At 33.0% G+C, this 17,913-nt stretch overlaps 1 pseudogene; it reads right to left on the bottom strand.

Annotated features, from left to right (window-relative positions):
- Positions 1-7,693: 7,693 nt before the first annotated feature.
- On the bottom strand, positions 7,694-9,392 carry LOC134262996 (uncharacterized; annotated as a pseudogene).
- Positions 9,393-17,913: the final 8,521 nt, after the last annotated feature.

The following is a 17,913-nucleotide window of genomic DNA, read 5'->3' as shown; positions in this document are numbered from 1 at the left end:
GGTAATTGTGCTTTTGACAGAGCCATCTGCAAAGAGTCTTTAAATACTATCTCTGGCAAATTGAATTTTAGATTTCGAAGAGGATTTTTTTCTCAAAAATATGCTGTAAATTTATTATAAGTATTGAAATGAGTCAATTTAGTTAAATCTACAACAAGTAAAGACTCAGTTTATAAAAAAATTCTAGACTAACATCTTTATGAAAGTATAAATTGATCAAAACAGTACAATAATTTAACTTACTGTATATCTCCAATTACGTGACTTTATTGATCAGCCATTTTGAATGAATTTACACCTTTGAGTTTAAAGTGACGCTGTCGACATAATTCCTAGTTGGTAAATATAGAATTATATGTCTTTGTAAAATGAAAGAGATCTCAGAAATGATAACATTTACAGTTAAACCTAATGACATGCTGCTTCATAAACACAAAAACAAGGTTATTTTCAATACATAATTAAGGAATACATTGTAATTTATCAAAGCATCTGATTGTGTCTACCTATATGTCTGAATTCAAGTTGGTAGCAAAGTTAGTCTTTGAGACATTGTTTGGTGTGACTTCTAACCTAGTAACCTCAGCGAAGTCGCCAGGACACTTTTCGTCAGCCACGTCTTTCTGCAATTTATGCTGATTTGAAAAACTAATTTACATCTCCCAGAAAGTAAAAGAAAGTAAAATTCAATATATTAAATAAACATTTACTGTGATTGTTTGTTTGTTTGTTTGTTTTTAACGTCCCTCTTGAAAATTTTTTACTCATATGGAGACGCCCCCACTTGCCAGTGGAGGGCTACAAAACCTGCTGTATACTTTGCACTTGAGGCCATTGAGCAGTAAAGATCTTTTTTTAGTGCCGGAGTAAAGACGAATAATGACCCCCATCGAATAGTGTCCGGGGGTCGACAGCGAAAAATGACCCCCGGTCAAAATTCAACGGCGAAATAAAAATTGACCCCCCGGTCATTATTCGACGTAGAAAAATGACCCTTTTGCCCGTAGAAAAAGTGTCACCACCCTACAAATTTGCAGAACCCACGTGAAGAAAAATGACCCCCGTAGAAAAATGACTCCCTGTGGATTAAAGCTGAAATTTTTAGGGGGCAAAAAAAAAATAGATAAAGAAGCATATTGGCAAAAATGCTCACCTGAGCTTATTTGGAATTAATTGATGATATGTTGATCTTATAACATAAGATTATAGCTATATTTTAAGATCAATGCGATGATTCAGAATCTAAAGGAGTAAAGTTTATCCAGCCTAAAGGGTTAGGTAAACATTTTTTTTCGATGGTGGAAATCATCGTACTGACAGGAAAAAAATCAACAGTATCATATATTATTATATCCTCCGTTTGAAAAGCGGGAGGGTATATAGTGATCGGGATGTCCGCCCGTCCGTCTGTAACGCTTTGGGGTATCCATCTGTTAACCGCAACTCCTCTTATATATAAAAAGATGTGTTTGTGAAACAGCTATGCCCCTGTATGGCAACATAGCGAAGATTAAACTTTTCTTAAATGCAATTTAAATATAATGGTACCCAAAGTAGGGTCTTCTCACAAGAAATACAATTGCAAAATAGGAAAGCCCTAGAACCACTTGTTCAAAATTAATGGCTAAGGATAAGTGTTTGAAAGGTAGGTCAAACTCAAAGGTCAAAGTTGATGGTTTCTTAAGAAAAGTTTAATGTAACAAGGATTGCATCTGTGAAGTGTGAGAGTACTTATTTTTAGTATTTACCGTTTAAAAGTTATTGCCAAAGTAAATTAAAAATTTGGCATTTTTTGTAAATTGGGACAAAATCCAACGTAAAGGTCAAAAGGTCAAATTTGGTTGTACCCAAAGTAAGGTCTTGTCACAAGGAATATACACATATTGAATATAAAAGTCATAAATGAAAATAAATGAAAAGTTATGGTCAAGTTTAAAGTTTTTGGGGGAGAAACTAATGCCAGATAGACAGACAGACATACAGACGGACACGATAAAACTATAAACCCCCGAATCTTCGATTACAGGGACATAAAAAGAAATGGTCTTCAATTAACTTTATATATTATGATACAGTATAAAGAAGACGTTACAAAAATGAAAAGTTTGTTCTGATTTTCATATTAAATTCTCTGAAAAATATACTCAGAACTGGGCAAAAGGGTGGAGTAAAACAAGAATTAAGAAATGTAATGAATACTGTGTGCTAAATCAAAAGTTATGTCTACATGTATAGTTTTTGCATTAAAATGTGTATGTTACACTAGCCCATAGCTTTACAGAGCATATTTTTAGGTGTTATACCCACCCATCCCCTTAACTTATTTAGGAGGAAGTCGATTATCAACAAAAGCAACAAAAAAACCCAACCTACCTTTATTTTTCTATAAGTAGGGACTAAAAATAAGCTTAAAATAATCTACTATTCTACTAATTTTCAACTGTTACTTTGCCACAATACTTTCAAGTATACCCCCCACCAACATTTAAAGTATGCTTTAATCATGGCGAAGTAAATTATGATATGATAGAACTTGTGTGAAGGTTTAACTTCATTTCAATATTTTATCAAAGAGCCTCTTTCAGTATTATTGAAAGGTATAGAGTTTTATTTTATATTTTTGCTTTTCATTTATTATTTTTTTGTTTTGATTTAAGGTAGGATTCTTCTCTCGTTGCACCAACTGAAACATTCAAAGTATATTTGCTTATATGTCTTATATATTGAGAAGTAAGGGATTTAAAAGACCATATTTTTCTTTCCATATCCAATTGTACAACTTTCAATATAAATTGGTACGGTGTTTGAAAACTAGCAGGGACGCACAATTTTGGTGGAATGGTAGCGTATGAAGATATGTTCTTTTCTGTCTCTCAAAATTATAATAGAACAATGAATTTAGTTATAATTTAAACACAATCGAAGACTTGGAGAAATTTTCAAATGTAAGTTAAATTAATATTGAGGGACTAAACTTTCAAAATATATGATAAATAGATGATTTTTCAAATAAACTAGAGCTTTGTTAGCTTTTAAACGCTTCATATCAAAGTGCAGATTTGATCCAAAAATCCATAAAAAGTATTTTTTCTCGAGAAACGATCAAAACTTTTTGTTTTTGTATCATTTTGTACATTCACAAGACTACTTAATTATATGTGAAAATAAGAAAAAGTTATTTATACTAGGAAGCATATGAAAATAACTAATATATCTATAAAAATTAAGAAAAACAGAGAAAATTCGGATTAGCCAAAATCCAGTTTTGTTAAATCATTTATGTAAATTTGGTAATATCATGCTATAGACCCGATATATAGGGATACTGTTTATGAAAAAGAACAACTTTTAAACTTTTGAAATAGAAGTAGGCATCACATGATTAGCAGCAGTATTTTTTTTTATTCTTAATGTCAAGGAAAAAGATAATGACCTTGACCTACCTTGCCTCTGAAAATAACGGTCAAATATAATCTCAATGACACTATCACTTACTGATATTGTCTTCTTGATTCTGTGAAAATTTCATAAATTTTTGAATATTAGGAATATGAGAAGAATCCTACCTTAACGTATTTTTTTAGGGGGGGGGGTTTAAATATTTCCTCCTCATTCATTGTCAAATAGGATTTGCCAGACTTATACAAGCTAAAAGTTGAAATGAAAGAAAAATGAATTTTTTCTATTAAAGAGTATCGGAACCTGATTGTTACATGGTTTGATTTCTAAAATCAAGTGGAATATCATTCTATAAGCAAACAATATAAGGAGGAATATTAAAAAGAAATTTTATTTACTTGACAATTAAAGAATCTCTTTTCACTTTGAAGGGGGTCATTTTTCAATGGGGGTCAATTTTTTTTTACAGGACTAACATATAAAATAATGACACCTAGGACACTTTTTCTACAAAAAATGACTTTTTTCTACGGGTAGGGGGTCATTTTTCAACGACAAAAAATGACCCCCGGTCATTATTCGATGGGGGTCATTATTCGTGTTTACACCGGTACCTACTGCGACACGGGACATCGGTTTCTTCAGTCTCATCCAAAGGACCAGTTGCCACGTTCCACAATGGGATTCAAACTCAAGAGCAGATGCTTTGACCACTGCACCACATTGTCGACCATCTACTTCTCAGAAGTTTTGATCATGTACTGACCCACTTCAAATCCCATATAATTTTTTTAACTTGTTATTTATTACTTATACATTTGAGACTATGGAATGTTTTCAAATATCCGATTCTTGCACTTACCGTTTATGACGCAAGTGTAAATCGGCTTGAAAGGAAAAATCTATAAGCCCGTGATCTGAAACAACCGGAAGGCCCGTGAAGTCAAGTGCACAAAGAGTGCATACGTCATTTTTACTTTCGCTTTTAAATTGCAGCCGCTCTATCGCATATCGACTTGCTTATCATTCATTTGAAAGTGAGAAGTCTATGTATAATATCTTACATGGCAGAATCAGTAGCAGGGTTTAAATAAGAAAGCAGAGACGAAAAGTGTATACGAGGTTGGACTTTTGTCAGAGTAAATCCTTCAGCAAATTATTATTTAGCACATTTAGTAAACACAGCTGTGTCATGGTAAGTACTTTGTTTTAAAGTATTTTTTTGGACAGAAATAAAAAAAAAATCAATATAAGTCCGTTGCAAATTATTAGGCCAAATCTTAGGCGTTTGGGTCAATTCGATCTTGGAAACTTCTTTCTATCTCAACTATCAAACGTCAGACTGACTTTTTAGGAAAGCTAATACATGAACTTAAATCAGCATGGATTTGAAACAATTGAATACCGTATAAGTGGAAATTTTAGCGAGACGCAAATTTAGCGATTTGTCCTTAAAAACTGGTAATTTATTTTTAGCGAGATGTTATTTTAGCAATTTAAAATGCACATGAAAGAAACTATTACAAATAAAACGCAATTAATTTTAGCGATCTCGGCACCCTCGCTAATAATGCCAAAATTAAATACTCGCTAAAAAGTCTCTTTATACGGTATTTTAATGCCTATGGATACCCTAGAAATCCGGAAAAGTCGTACCGACCCTTCTTTTAGTTTCGTTTATGTAAATCAAGGGGAATAGATAGATATTTAAATCGATACTTGAACAATCTAATGGTGGATCATAGTCGGGCGCATTTGCTGAATGATATTTCTTGCGCCAAACCTTTTTTTAAAATTATTGAATGAAGTTATCTAGTTGTCTGTAGCTAAAATGATTAAACTATTAGAAATTAGTACTCCTGCATTTGAAAAATTACAATTATAAAAGTTTCATTGAATTTGAAATAAAAAAGAAGTGCTATAGGTGGCTTTCAATACCTGTTTCCTTGTCTTGCATGAAGGTTAAAAATGTTCGACACTTTATGAACGACACTAACTCTCTTTACCCTCCCATGTTCTAAAAACAAATACATACAAACATCTCTAAGCGGCACGACTTTGACATACTGAAACAAAACCTGCCTATGTTTTACAGTTAGCACCTCTGAGGAATGTTTACCTGGGTAGAACTCACGTGGCTATCAGTATTTTAAATAATTTATTCCACACGTGGGTTCAACATGGGTCATACAGGTAAGTAGCTCTCACTTGCTATAGGAAAAACATTGTACTTTTTATACATTTTCAGTATTTTAAGTACGAGCCTAATCCTGTGCAAATTTCATACTTTCACACAAGTTTTATTCATGTATTATGCTTCTTCTGTCATTCGCACAAGTTTGCACTACGTTAGGCTCATAGTTAACAAAAGCTTTGAACCATTCTCAAATTACTATAGAAAATAACAAATGTCGACTGACCTCTACCACGTTGTATAGTTTTGTTCTTTGTATATTCGTGGATTTCGGCGGTAAAATTTGTTGAATCGTATGGTTTAGATATCAATTCATGATTTGAGATGAAAAAATTTGCTTAATTTGATTGTTTATATTTTCACATTTTACCGGGGCCCATAAGTCACTCGTTCTTTTCTCAGGAAAGTTCAAGTATAGGAAAATATGTTCTACGAAATTTCAATGTTCTTGCATTTTAAGAAAAGGGGTATATTAATGTACTTTCAGAGAAGTGAAATAATATGAGCGCAATCTCTGCATGATCAAAAATATGAAACATATCTTGGAATTCAAAGAAAAAGTCCCATCATTTGATCATCATATATTGTAGATCAAAGGTTGCGCTCTATACGAAATAACGGAAAATTACTTTAAAATTCTGCCATTTTAGCAGCATTTTTCAGTTTGAAAGGAAAATGACGCGTTTGATGACGTCATTATGCATTTACTAGAGAGCAATTTACGTTATTTTTGATAGTTTCTCAATCGCCAAAGGTCTTATTGATATTCAAAGCAGTGTCGACTAAAACCAAGCAATTTAAATTTTTCAGAAGTTCACAGTGCCAAAAATGCCTCAAACGAAGCCTGTTCTTTTAGAATATTATCTTTAATGAAAATATCTCCTCAAAATCAGCAAAATAAGAGAAACAAATATGAGATACATTCAATATCCACATTAGGGCATAAACCTCTGAAGTTCGAGTTGAAATTGATTTATAATTCCTAAAAGACTCATTTTCTTTGAGTTCCTGTTATTCTAATCTACTCAAAACTACACACCGTTTGAACGAAGCCTTTGTGGTTTCTCATATAATAATGAATTCATTAGAAGTGGAAATCGCTCATATTCCAAGACAAAAGTGTATATCTGTTCAAAGGTAATGGATTCGTCTATCAGGACGCGGACAATAATACATTCAATTTTTAAATAAATTATTTGTAATGAATCTATATGGAACGTCTTTATTTTACACAATTCACGTTCATAATTGGTAGTAAATTTTTAACATGATTAAATAATGAAACTTAAAGAATACAGAGCAAATTTTTGTTTAGCTAATATGAGTTATTTGTATTTTTGAGATGTCATTTCATTTTATGTTTAGTGATTTTGCAGATCTTGTTATTACAAAAAAAACAAAAAAAAAAAAAACAAAACAATTTACAAAATGGAAGGATATGAAGCTAACGAAAAATATTTAAGCTCAAAAGTCCATTAAAAATACAAAATAGGAGCAGAGCAAACACGGACCTCCAAAACATCAGAGATGGGATCAGGTGCTATGGAGGAGTGAGCATCCCCTGCCGACCGGTTACACCCGCCGTGTGCTCCTTGTCATGATCGGGAAATAACGTGAAAATCCCTCGTTTATTCAGTAAGTAAACAATAGACTAACAATTAGTATGAAAAACGTTAGTCAGCATTTGACTGAATGATAAATTGTATTTACTGACAAGGTAATTGTATAGACCATAAAAGTTACGAAATGACGACTTTGAACGAGGCTGCTAATATTCTTGATTCATCAACTTGTTTGTCAATAATTTACCTCGTTTTAGAAATTGTTCATACGTAGAGCATGCTCTTGCGTACCGAATAACCTGAGATATATAGATCTGTATGCAGGTGATGAAGGTATATTGCTGCATAAGTAAGGGAAGTTGACGATAGAAAAGTTAAAGTCATCAGGTTTATCATAAGATTTTGCACAAATTCTGCTTCATATGAATACAAAAATAGGTCTGCTAATAACGGAGCGCAATTGGTACCCATGGAAATTCCAATTAACAGATTAATATGTGCTTTTTTGTAAGATATAAAACAAATTTAAAGAAAACAAAATCACATTGAATAAATCTTTATTCAAAAGATGGTAGATTGATGCAATCAACATCAATGATTTGATTTAAAGAGGAGAATAGTAGCAGTAATAAAGATTGTGGTTTCTTCCCGGCTCCGTAGGGATAACTTCCGGTTACAGAGTTTTTGTTGTTTTTATCCTCGTCATCAAAATGTACCTTCTCCTCTCTTACGTACATCCCCCTGATCACCTGACACTGTGACGTAAATCTTAACAGATAGAAGGGTTTGTCCGTCGGTAGCCTTATCTCATTGGTATACGAACCGTCTTCTCTGCGTTTGAAAGTGAATATGCATTACAATCAAGTTAATTCAATTGATAGTATAAAGATAATCTTAATCTGACCATAGCAATAATATGCATTTTGGCAAAATTTCGACAAAATCTTTGTGAGCATTATCAGACAAACACTGTAAAATTTTTAAAGGTAATGGAAACATAATTTTGGAATATCTGGTTATCCATAACTTAGCCATAATTGTATTTGAGAACCATTTTAATGATAGGATATACATGTGTATTTGCAAAATTGCTGCTGATAGAGCAAGGCGTAATTATGATGGGGCTCAAATGAAGGAATTGGCAATGTGAACATTTCATTAATTAGATATTTTATATGGTTAATTTTGGCATACCTGCAGCAGTATTCTATCCTAGTATTCCTGTTATACGTTCCAGTCGGCAGTGTTCCGCCATAAGAGTTCTTGTTCCTAGAATCCTCATCATCCCAGTGTATACTTCCACTTTTAAAACCTAATGTTACATTTAAGATAAAATCGAACACTGATTAAGAAAACTTTCTACAAGAACAAGATTAAATGCATTGCAAAATAAGGTGGAAAGTTTTACCCGAGGGAGGACAGCTAGTCCCGTGCTTAAGAATGCAGTAGTTTCCAGCTGGCCAGATCCCCTCGTCGTTTATGTCATTGGGATCTTTGGTACAATACTGAACTTCATGTTTCTGCCAAAGGAACCTGTGCAAGAAATCTCCTGATTCTTAAAACCACCTTTAATATGTTAAAGTTAATGTATGCATCAATAAAATCTCGTAAATTTATTAAGTTGTTTTAATAAAATCTGAGAAAGATATTTATCAATGAATTGAATATTAGTACAAATATCTGATTTATACGATTATCAAAGACTTACGTTTCATGCATCAGCTTGATGTGTAAAAGTTTTAAACAAACAAATGCTAAAATAATGTAGAAAGTGAAATGTACAAGGCGTTTAAATTCTTAAAATTGGTAAAATTTAATAAAGTCTTTACTCGTGAATTGACTTTTTTTTAATACCTGAGAAGTGATGTCCATCAGCTAGTTGATTCTTGTTGTTGTCGTCCTCATTATCCTGGTGTCGCCACCCCTCCAGCCAGCCCGGTGGACATCCGGTCTTTGGTCTGACCAATGTATAGCTTCCTCTTGGCCACTTGACTTGCAATGTGAAATTTAGCAAAATATACAAGTTAAATAATCGGAACTGTTTTTTCTGATTTAAATCATAAATAAGTATCTTCTAAAAAATGTTTAATTAAACTTAAAAAAAGAAGCTAAGTGCAAAATCTACATAAGAGCATAATACCTGCTGAAATGCTTCTCATGTAACATATAAGAAGAAGAACCAATTTTCCTCTGAAGTATTTTGCCATTATAAATTCCACGAATACTTATTATTTTAGAAAATATCTTTATTGGGTTTTACAGATGAAAAACACTTAGAAGAATAAGCTTTATATAAACAATTACGAATCATTAAATAGATATCCGCTTCAGTGACACGTGTGCACGAATTATACAACATATTAAAATGACATTTATTAATATAATTCCCATCCCTTTTTATTTATTTATTTTATTTCAATTCCATTACATCCTGGACATTTGATGCTAATTATGAATGTTTACCAGCTATAACACATCTGTTTAAATGTCATCCCTTCAAGTAATCATAATAACTGATAATATCCTCCTGTTACATTGACAGTTGATTCATAAACAACAGAAAACGTGCAAATAATCAGGTGTTATCTTTGCTTAAGGACGTTCGATCCTGATTTTTTGAGTGGATTTTGGTCATGTCCTTTATTTATAAAATTCTGCATCATTTTTAAATTCTAACATTAAATCTGAATTCTACAATGCAAATTGAACTATATTCAATGAAAAAACCGCGATTAAATTCCATTCAAGTTGAATTAAACTAGGGACTATACTTTGTGGTGGAAAGTTTTTGAGACGAAAATCATCAGTTTTTCCCTTTAGAACTATAACAGTACTCTTTATTAGAGAAAACCACACATATATAAATTTCTTAAAGTTTAATGGCGAATAATGGCCATGGCAGCACTACAATTTTCAGGAAATTACATTTAGTTACTGGTTACAATCGTAACCAAGGTTACCGACCCAAATACATTGGGCGATTTTGGCAACCCAAATGGCAAATGGCAAATACATGTAAATGAAAATCATCATGAAATGGGCAAATACATTGGGCGATTTTGACAACCCAAATGGCAAATGGCAAATACATGTAAATGAAAATCATCATGAAATAGGCAAATATAGAAATGAATATGAAATAGGCAAATATACAAATGAAACTGTTAAGCAACCTACTGGCAAATAATACATTGCAAATGTTTCATCCAGTCTGACACAAATAAGCAAATTGAAATTTCACACATATTGAAAATAATTATGTACAGTTGTAGCGAGCCCTGGGAACAGATGCTCACTAAATATAACCCTATTTAAGTTCAGCTAAAGATTGCATAGTCTTATTCCATCTGTTATACATACAAATCGGGAATCGTACGAAAATCAGTCACATGTAAGCCAATAGTAATCACTGGGGCAAGATACTCACTACACATATAAATCACTATTCAAGTCCACCGACAGATTGTGGAACGCATCTAGAGAATTGTAACTTCATTGGTGCGGGTACGGTAACAGTTGGTTACATGAACAGCCATCGAAGGTTACAGCCATGCAGTGCGCCATGACGAAGTTAGGTGTTGAACTAAGAGATGTACTAGTACAAGGTACACATATAAATCCATTCAAGTCCAATGACAGATTGTGGAACGCATCTAGAGAATTGTAACTTCATTGGTGTGGGTACAGTAATGGTTGGTTACATCAACAGCCATCGGAGGTTACGGCCATGCTGTGCGCCATGACGAAGTTTGGTGTTGAGCTAAGACATGTACAAGGCTGAAAATAGAAAAATCAAGCAGCAGAAAATTGACAACAAACAGACAATTTATTTTATATATTCATACATTACATACAGGGTGTTGGTGGGTGGGAATTTTTTAACACAATATAAAATAAATAAACAAATTTTTATCTTGAGATGCAGGATATGTCTGCTCCCCTTCATTCTCTAACGGAAAAAGGAAGTCCCAAGGATTCGACTAAAATACCATAAGTTGAAAGAGCGGGGAAGTACTAATGACCCGATAACCCCGAATATGGGCCTCTCTAATAACGCGATTTAATTTTCAGCAATTAAATCGAATTATTAGAGAAAACCACACATATATAAATTTCTTAAAGTTTAATGGCGTATAATGGCCATGACAGCACTACAATTTTCAGGAAATTACATTTAGTTACTGGTTACAATCGTAACCAAGGTTACCGACCCAAATACATTGGGCGATTTTGGCAACCCAAATGGCAAATGGCAAATACATGTAAATGAAAATCATCATGAAATGGGCAAATACATTGGGCGATTTTGACAACCCAAATGGCAAATGGCAAATGCATGTAAATGAAAATCATCATGAAATAGGCAAATATAGAAATGAATATGAAATAGGCAAATATACAAATGAAACTGTTAAGCAACCTACTGGCAAATAATACATTGCAAATGTTTCATCCAGTCTGACACAAATAAGCAAATTGAAATTTCACACATATTGAAAATAATTATGTACAGTTGTAGCGAGCCCTGGGAACAGATGCTCACTAAATATAACCCTATTTAAGTTCAGCTAAAGATTGCGCCAATGGACACTATGTGTCCACCGCCACAATGGCGGTAGCTGAACGCTTATGATTACCCCCCCCCCCTCCTTTTTATAGAAAGGCAAAGCAAATAAATTAACATTGCATACCAAGACAAATGAGTATAAAACAATCACATTAGTAACATCTATTGTGTGTCTATTTTAGTTTGCTTTACATTATTTAGTCAGTGAAATAGACGTGCCATGGCCATTAAAGCCCACCCTTGACATTATAAAATTATGCAATGCTTTCCTCAAAGTTTCAACAAATATCTCATTGCCTTGCTCTGACAGGTGCACCCCATCCTCTTAAAGTAGAGTATGATCAACCAAAGTGAACTCTGGGCAACAAATATATCCCTCTTGATGTGCCAGAAGTTTCATTACAACAAAGCTATAAACTTGAAACCCGACTTTATTAAGAGCATGGTTGTCCCTAGTTTTATGCCAAATCAATCTAGGTAATATCTGAGACCAAATAACTTTCAATAATTGGTGTTTGGTAATAGAACTAAAATTGAATCAAAAGAATTATCTATGCTATAATGCAAAACACATGATGAAATTTGACCAATGTCATAGCCATCGCAATGCAGAACCAGATTATAATTGTGGGGTATCTTCATACCTTAACATTAATTTGATTTTTGGGAGGAGATGTCAACATCTCATGCCGCCTTTTCCCTGCCACCAGCTATTAGCTTTCAATGTGGATAACCCAAACTGAACCCCCCATTTTGACTAGCATAACCAAAATCATACCATATTATTGCCGATCCAAAAATACATATTCTTACACCCTCTGAAATATTTGTAAACAAAAATGATCATATTTAAAATAAGATTTTGCATAAAGGTATTAGAAAATCTATCAAGCTATACTGCTTGAGGTGCTTAAAAAGTAATACAACCAATTGAGTCTTTAGCCATCAATGAATTTGAGGTTTGTATTCTTATTTATCTCTTGTAAACTTTTGATCCCCAACGACCTAATTCTTGATATAATTGGCAATCTACAGAACTTTGCAGTCCTGACATGCCTACCACCATCTTTTTCATAACAAAGTCTCAAGTACCATCAAGTTTACATTTAAAGCTTGTACCTGACAGATATGTTCTTACCGTAGCAGATCTTTGTATTGTGGAAAAGACTTATATAGGCAGTGCCTGCTGTCCAAACCTATTATGTTAATTCATAATAAAATATTGTTTAAATAAAATACTGTAGCAGATGACAGATACTTTAATGAACAACTAGCCATAAATTCTATTATCTATTTTTCAATGGGATGCCAAATCGGATGTGACTCACAAGATAATAAGACAGGCCTTGAACTGTATATTGTTTAAACTGGAACAAGCTAAAAAATGTCCCTCATTACTTCAGTACCAACCCATCCACTTGGTCTCTTGAAAAACAACCAATGATTCTTAAAGAAAGCACCACAAACTAATTCTGAATTCCATGCACTGTCAGTAAATAATTGGAGTTGATCATCATCTACCCAGTCAATTTGTGGAAAGTAACAGCAGCCATTAAACAAATCTAAAAAAAAAAAAAAAAAAAAAAAAAAAAAAAAAAAAAAAAAAAAGTAAGCCACACTTCCAAGTCCTCCTAAACCACCACAGAAACCCTAATAAAGCGATGTGGTTTACAGACCCCTTGCATGATGTCATAAATTATGCCTAGTGAATGCCCGGCCTGACAGAGTGACACACAAACAAAAATTCAACAAACCTGCAAGAGCCTTAAATTCCTTTAGAGTAGCCTTCTTTCTTGACATAAAAATGTTGATCAAATCCTTTAAACTATTCTACGTACTTCTCAACTGGGATTCTTAACATCATTTCAACCGAATATAACTCAAAACCCCAAAAAGGTCAGGGGAGTGGAAGGCCACACTGTTTTATCATCGGCTATTGAGGGGACACCTAACTGCTCGCATAGCCCCACAAAGAATGACATGAGTTCGTCACATATATTCCTACCTGCCCTACCAGGAAACAAAAAATCATATAAGTAATGATTTCTGTCCAGACTGTTGCTTCAATATCCATTCCAAATATGATGAAAATTCCTCAAAAAGACTACAAGACACCACAAAATATTTGTTTTAAAACCTAAAAGCTCAAAGATCTGCTGGGTGAACAGGAAGCAACCTAAATGCAGACTTGAGGTCCATTTTACCAATCAAGGCCCCCTTACCCAACAAACTTAGTAACCTAACCGCATCATCTAATGAGGAGTAATTGACTAAGGAGAAAGATGGATCAATAAAGAAATTAACACTCGAGTTTTCCGGTTAAGATAAATGATTAATCAACCTAAATGATCCAACTTTTTTCAGTACTAAACCTACAGGTGAATGAAAGCCTTAGACTGGGAAAGGGTCTTGAATGGAATGGGCCAGTAACTCTTCCAGCATTAGTTTTTAAAACTTTTTTCAGAATTCCAAGCTCATTATCTCTAGCTGACTTTAAATTAAAACAATTAGTAGCTACCTTTTGGACTATTGTAATTTAGAAAACTTGATAAAACCCCTTTAGCAAAATTTTTGAACTCTTCCTATTATAATCAGAGTTTTGTAAATAAGCTGCAAGAACTTCTGCTTTAACTGGGGAATAACCTAGGTCCTGCAGATTGTGGTGCACTGGGGAATCATGCTCAAGACTGGGGTGGTCTTGATGAATGTCCCTGGTTCCTGTATTATAATGGGTATCTTTGACCTGAAAAATCTCTAGAAGCATATTGATATTTAGCAGACGGGCCTTTTTACATGGATGAGGCCCGCTACAGTTTAAACATTTATGTAAATAATGGCAATGCTGTTTTACACAAACCCAAGAATTGTTATAGTCATAGCATTTAACACCCCCCCCCCTCCTGAAGATTTTTGAACCGGACCAATAAACGATGGTACCATGTACAGTAGCTTAAGCTCCTAATCAACTATTCTTCATGAAACACTTGAATTTCTTGCCATTCTCATTCGAAATTGCTCATTATAAAACTTCCACCTCATTCTGACAGCCTACCTGCTAGCCCCTAGAAAAACAGTGTGGATGTATTTAAACAAGCCAAAAAAGAAATTCTGTAGAGTGTACTGCGGCATAAACTTAGAGAAAATCAAAAATGCGTAAGTCTACTGATGTACATTTGTAATTTTAACTGTAGCCCATTTCGGTTCAATTAATACTTGACCATTAGAGACTGTTAGTGTTTGCTTATTAACCATCGGGCCGGATTGGATAGAAGCTGTCCTAAATCAATGTATTCGGCCTTAACATTTTTTGTTTGATTCATTCTGTAGCAATTGCCCCCAAACTACCGCATATACCATCGATCTCATTACCTTTTGTATCAACATGATTGGCAGTCTCTACATTGACATTAGATTCATTGTTGGAACTAGTTGAAAAAGTAACCACACTTGTCGTAACCATGGTAACAATAATGTCTGTACAGGGTATGTTTTCCTCTGACGAAACTTCTGTAGATTCGACTGATCCCACTTTTTGGTTTAGGTCCACCCGTACGTGCTTATTTCCGCTTCGCCGGCTTGACAGCGGGTTTAACTCTAGGCATTTTCTGAAACTACCAACTTTGGAATAAGAAATACAATATAGAAATAGGTCTTATAATAAAGTTATTATTATTATTATTTTTAATATTGACTCAGCGTTACGACTTAGACACTTTTGTTAATAAAATTATTATTATTATATTTTGCTCAAATATTGACTAAGCGTTACGACTTTTCTGTTTTATATTACGCATGTGGTTTTTCAAAATCGAAAAACATCCGAAAAGTCATGTACATAATGATGCAAATACACACAAAAATAAAAATTGCTAGAAACAATATCCGTAAATTTCATGCGTAACATGAATTTTTTAACACAATATAAAATAAATAAACAAATTTTTATCTTGAGATGCAGGATATGTCTGCTCCCCTTCATTCTCTAACGGAAAAAGGAAGTCCCAAGGATTCGACTAAAATACCATAAGTTGAAAGAGCGGGGAAGTACTAATGACCCGATAACCCCGAATATGGGCCTCTCTAATAACGCGATTTAATTTTAAGCAATTAAATCGAATTATTTTGGATTCCTATTTTTCCATGCTGGTTGCACACAAAGCTGTTTTTTGCAGTAAAATATGCCATGCTGGTTCTGAAATATCTATTGAATTATTTCTTATGAATTCTATCAACGAAGTGTGACAAATATAGTCAATATATTCTGAAAATCTGGGGAAAAATTGAGACAAATTTAACGTAAAATTGACACTTTTTTGGTAATATTTGAAAATTTACATCATATACCCCCATTTTTGATGTTCTTTTCTAAATATTCAAGGTAACTTTGACATATTTGCTTAAATTCAGAAAAAGTTTAAGACTTTAAAATAATTTTCTTGCTTATTAAATTTTCAATGCCAGAAAAATCACATTTTATTAGTGCGGAAAGGTCAAATAATTGATAATGCGAAGTAATTTGAAACTTTTTCTTAGTTACAATTTTAAAGTGTCTTTTTTTTAAACAGACTTAGAGTTCATTTTGTTTTTTGCTTTAATTGGATAAAAATATTGCAGGGAAAACGTCGAAGGTGTAATTTTTAGTAAGACACAAATTTCAGTGCAAGAAGGTCATATTAAATGTATCGTAGCGCCAAAAGAAGCATATTGACCCCCATTTTTTTATTTGAATTTTTATTAAGCTATGTATGTGGAAACTTAAAATATACTTGGCAAAAAAAGTTTAAGACTTTAAATATCAGGATCGAACGTCGTTAAGGAACAAAAGAATATAAATATAGGAATGTAAATTTCAGAATGGTATGCCTCTTAAGACAAGGAATTGATGATTTTAATCACTTTTAAAACCCCTTACTTTTATATTCACGTTGACTACAGTCATCTACTGTTATCTATTCAGTTCGGAAGTCTCGTTGACGTGCCCGGATGACAGGAGATACATTCACCTTCTTGGCACCTGATCCCACTCACGTGTCTTAGTACATGTTTCACAAATCGAACAAAGGATTTTTGCTGCTACCAAATCGGTGTGTTCCCCGAATGGCTACTCGGAAAAAACAACAAGTAATTATCACACTCAATTAAGGGGCCCTCTAAGGGGTACAGGTAGACTTACCTGTGTTTACCTGGATAAGCAATATTTTATAAATCAGATATATTCATTCAATTTTATTTTAAATAAGGGTTGTTTTTCCCCCCAAAAATACTGAATAAAAAAAAAATAGATATATATAAAATATAAATAGATAAAATTAAGATTAAGAAAAATTTAAATAGATAAAATTAAGATTAAGAAAAATAATTTTTCTATTTTACCTTTAATTTTATTTTTTTTTTCCAAATTATTCAATAGTAATGATTGAGAATTTACAAATTTTTATCCCTTTTTTATGCTACATTTTCACACTCTTTTAAATAAGTTAACACAAATGATTTTTTCTTAAAATAATATTAGATATTTATGTATGATAAATTAAGTGTTTCTATAAAGTTTTTTCTAATTTAATTCATTTATTTATCATTTTTAATTAATTTTTAATTATTAAAACATTCTTTTAATCATCACAAAATACAGAAGTTTATGAATATTTTTTTCTGAATAAATATAGACGATTCGAGATAAAAACAGATCACTTTGATTTTTAAGGAATCCCTAAGTTAATAACACAGACTCTGCATCTGAACTTCTTCATCTTGGATACTAGTGATCCCTTAGTTGTGATGAAACATATGGAGATGGACTAAATAAATTGTAATATTGTAAATGTGTGTGATATGAAAGTGAAACAGTGCTATTTAATTTATAATGTGAAAACCAGTGCTGGTATACAATAGAACTTCCAAGATGATTTTAATATGTTTTGTGCTTGTAAAATTATATGTTTAAAAATATGTATACAAAATATCTATTGACACCAGTGCTCAAATTAAATAAAATTTCAAAATCCATTTTATTTTACAGTGTACCTGTACCCCTTAGAGGGCCCCTTAATTGAGTGTGATAATTACTTGTTGTTATTTCCGAGTAGCCATTCGGGGAATAAACCACCAAATCACTTGGTACACCCCAAGCCTAAGCTTCATGGTTGGGCGATTCTGCCATTGTGTGCATAATTATTGAGCAAATCATTACC

This window comes from Saccostrea cucullata, unplaced genomic scaffold (assembly GCF_032062105.1).
Source record: "Saccostrea cucullata isolate Sc308-1 unplaced genomic scaffold, CSIRO_AGI_Scuc_v1 ctg11624, whole genome shotgun sequence".
In the NCBI taxonomy this organism is placed as follows: Eukaryota; Metazoa; Mollusca; class Bivalvia; order Ostreida; family Ostreidae; genus Saccostrea; species Saccostrea cuccullata.
Note: the sequence above shows the minus strand (reverse complement) of the source record. Positions and strands in the feature narration are given on the sequence as shown.